Source organism: Mustela nigripes, chromosome 5, assembly GCF_022355385.1.
Source record: "Mustela nigripes isolate SB6536 chromosome 5, MUSNIG.SB6536, whole genome shotgun sequence".
Classification (NCBI taxonomy): domain Eukaryota; kingdom Metazoa; phylum Chordata; class Mammalia; order Carnivora; family Mustelidae; genus Mustela; species Mustela nigripes.
Genome location: NC_081561.1, coordinates 44,689,607 through 44,693,784, shown reverse-complemented (window position 1 = coordinate 44,693,784; position 4,178 = coordinate 44,689,607).

Sequence of the window (4,178 nt, the reverse complement as noted above, 5' to 3'; positions counted from 1 at the left end):
TTCTCAGAGTCCACAGTCTCTCATGATTTGTCTCCCCCTCCAATTTCCCCCAACTCACTTCTCCTCTCCTTCTCCCAATGTCTCCATGTTATTCCTTATGCTCCACAAGTAAGTGAAACCATATGATAATTGACTTTCTCTGCTTGACTTATTTCACTCAACATAATCTCCTCCAATCCCATCCATGTTGATACAAAAGTTGGGTATTCATCCTTTCTGATGGAGGCGTAATATTTCATTGTATATATGAACCATATCTTCTTTATCCATTTGTCTGTTTGAAGGGCATCTTGGCTCTTTCCAGAGTTTGGCGACTGTGGCCATTGCTGCTATGAATATTGGGGTACAGATGGCCCTTCTGTTCACTATATCTGCATCTTTGGTATAAATACCCAGTAGTGCATTACAGAGTCACAGGGTAGCTCTATTTTTAATTTCTTAAGGGATCTCCACACTGTTTTCCAAAGTGGCTGCACCAACTTGCATTCCCACCAACAGTGTAAGAGGGTTCCCTTTTCTCCACATCCTCTCCAACACTTGTGGCTTCCTGTTTTGTTCATTTTGGTCATTCTAACTGGTGTAAGGTAGTATCTCAGTGTGGGTTTGATTTGAATCACCCTGATGGCTAATGATGAATAACATTTTTTCATGTGTCTGTTAGCCATTTGTAGTCTTCTTTGGAGAACTGTCTGTTCATATCTTCTGCCCATTTTTTGATGTGATTATCTGTTTTGTGTGTATTGAGTTTTGAGGAGTTATTTATAGATCTTGGATATCAGCCCTTTGTCTGTAGTGTCATTTGCGAATATCTTACCTCCCATTCTGTGGGTTGCCTCTTTGTTTTGTTGACTGTTTCCTTTGCTGTGCAGAAGCTTTTGATTTTCCCAAAAGTTCATTTTTGCTTTTGTTTCTTTTGCCTTTGGAGACATATCTTGAAAGAAGTTGCTGTGGCTGATGTCAAAGAGGTTACTTCCTATGTTCTTCTCTAGGATTTTGATAGATTCCTGCCTCACATTGAGGTTTTTTTATCCATTTCGAGTTTATCTTTGTGTATGGTGTAAGAGAATGGTCAAGGTTCATTCTTCCATACATAGCTGGCCAATTTTCCCAGCATCATTTATTGAAGAGACTGACTTTTTCACTGTATATTTTTTCCTGCTTTGTCGAAGATTATTTGACCACAGAGTTGCAGGTCCATAATTGAACTCTCTACTTTGTTCCACTGGTCTCTGTGTCTGTTTTTGTGCCAGTACTATGCTGTCTTGGTGATCAAAGCTTTGTAGTAATGCTTGAAATCAGGCATCATGATGCCCCCAGTTTTGTTTCCCTTTTTCAACATTTCCTTAGCAATTCGGGATTTCTTCTGGTTCCCTACAAATTTTAGGATTTTTTGTTCCAGCGCTTTGAAAGATGCAGCTGCTTTCTTATACACTAACAATGAATATACAGAAAGGGAAATTAGAGAATTTTTCCATTTACTATAGCACTAAGAAGCATAAGATACCAGAGAACAAACCTAACCAAAGAGGTAAAGGATCTGTACTCAAGGAACTATAGAACACTCATGAAAGAAATTTAAGAAGACACAAAAAGATGGAAAAGCATTCCATGCTCATGGATTGGGAGAATAAACAATGTTAGAATTTCTATCCTGTCTAGAACAATCTATACTTTCAGTGTCATCCTGACCAAAAAAGAACTTTTAAATAGAGGAAATTAGATTGCTCTCTGAGACTTAAACTTTAAAATCAAGGTACAAGAAAAGAGTTAGAAAGAATTTCAAAAAAATACATTCACTTCTAGCCCTGCAAGACCTGACATGAACTATAAAGGTTATGAAGACCTAAAACCTAATAAGTCTACAGCCCTCTTGTGAAGGAAGCTGACAGGAGCAGGAATTTTTTCACACATATCCATGTCTTTTGTATTGAGATCACAGACCAGCATTCTAACAAAGGCAGCCATCGACAAATCAAACATAGAGAAGACAAATAGCTTATGGAAAGAGATGACCTAGGAACCCCACCCAATGTGGGTATTTCTCTTAGTAAGAATGAAATCAAATCATAACCTCTCTCAGGATGCTCAAAGAGGACTGGCAGCAATGGAAGAGAAATATAAAGAAAAGCTGGGTTAATATAAGGTCACTAGAGTCATTGTTGTATCATGAAATATATTCAATTCCTCCACTGTTGATAGATATCATATACAAAATTATTCCTTCCCTGAAATCTTATAATACACCAGCTTTCATTATCACTTGTGGAAATCTAAGAGTGTCTGTTCTTTGCAACTTCTGTGAGTCAGTGCTAACAGAAGACTAAAATCCAGTTAAATGCATTATCATATCTAGAGAAAGCATGTACCTATAAAAGAACAGTTATTTAGCCATGAAAGCACAATGGAAGGAAAGTCACAGAGGGAAATGTTAGCAGCAACTATCCTCACACTGCCCAGAGGAAAGGAAATCCAGCTATGGGACTGTGGTGTTCTAGACCATTATTAGACCGTGTCTGTTGTGAAACAGATGCTTCCATCTCCTTTTTGTCTGGAAGCATGACACTTCAATTAATCTAAGTACTCTCTTTGTTCTTATATCATGGCTGGCAAATGACCCTAGGTTATGTTTTCATTTCTCATGTACATGATCTATAGGAATAAAATGCATTAATCAAGGAGACATTAGTATTTCACTCTGTGTAGCAATAATTTCTCATTGTGAATTGATAAATTGGCATTCTTATTTGTTTTCATCAGTTGACTTACTTTGGTTAATAAACCTATAGCCTCCAATGGTTGTATGTACTTTCAGACAAAGTAGGGCTTCTAGGTCTGCGAAGACTAGGGACCAGAACCAGGCCATTTTAAATTTACCATGGTAATACATGGCACCCTAGTAGGCCTTTAGGAGAGAACATGCAGCAAAATAAAAAACTCATTGTTATGGGTTACACACCAAAACCATCCTTTCCTGTCTAAATTCCTAGAGCCACCATCAAAGAGGCAAATAGAGACACCCATTATCTCCTTCCAGACCTCATCCATTTAAGTGTGCTGTCTCTGTTATCACCATCCTACCTGCATCATCACCACCGTCTTCTTTCATGCTGCATTCATTCCTAATCCATTTTCTGGAATCTAACAAATATAAAAGACTTCATATTAATATAACATTTTGCAGTAGTCAAAGTTTTTTCTCTTACTTATTTCATATCTCATCCCAACTCATTTCAAAGCTTAATGAGTTGGCATAAACTCTGTGTTCGCCAAAGCAGTACTTCTCAACATGTGATTCAAGCTCCTTCTGCATCAGAATCACTAGTGAGCCTGTCAAGACGAAGCTCCTAAGGGAATTCTATGCATAATGAAATTTGATAAATATGACTCTGAAATGAGAATAACAACACATGGCACTAATTCCTGGGATGCTGTGAGAATTAATGACACGTTATTCTTCCCCAAAGGTTTTAGCCAGTGGTTCTCACCCTGACTGCCTATTTCAATCATGTGGAAACATACCAATGCGTGGCCTCACCTTAGACCAACTGAATCAGAATCCTTGGGAAGAGGGTTCAAAGAGTGGGATTTTTTTAAAGCCTCCCAGGTGATTCTAATGTGTACCCAGGGTGGAAAACCCCGTATTCTATCTAGCCTACATTTTTCATTTTCGACATGTTTATTCTTTCTCTGGGGTTTTGTAAGACAACTTTAGCATGACTACCAGATATTAAGAAATCTTTAATATGTAAATTAAAACCACAAACAATACTTTAATAGGAAAGTGGCTACTCATCATTAAAATATGCAAATATAAGGGGAAAATAAATTGACGTGTACATAAGTGAAAAGAAGTAAACTATCTCAGTCACGAATAACACCTCAGATGTTCCCTGAAGGTAGAATGCTTTGGGGAATTAATGAATATCAAAGCTATAAAATATATTTCCAGTTACATTGTTATTTTGTTGATAAATACAGGTAAACTTAGAATCTTAGAATGCCATAAATCTGCACAGTCTGTAAATAAAATCTTTAAAAAAAAAGAAAAAAAAGGGTGCCTAGGTGGCTCAGTGGGTTAAAGCCTCTGCCTTCAGCTCAGGTCATGATCTCAAGATTCTCAGATCGAGCCTCACATCAGGTTCTCTGCTTAGCAGGGAGCCTGCTTCCTCCTTTCTCTC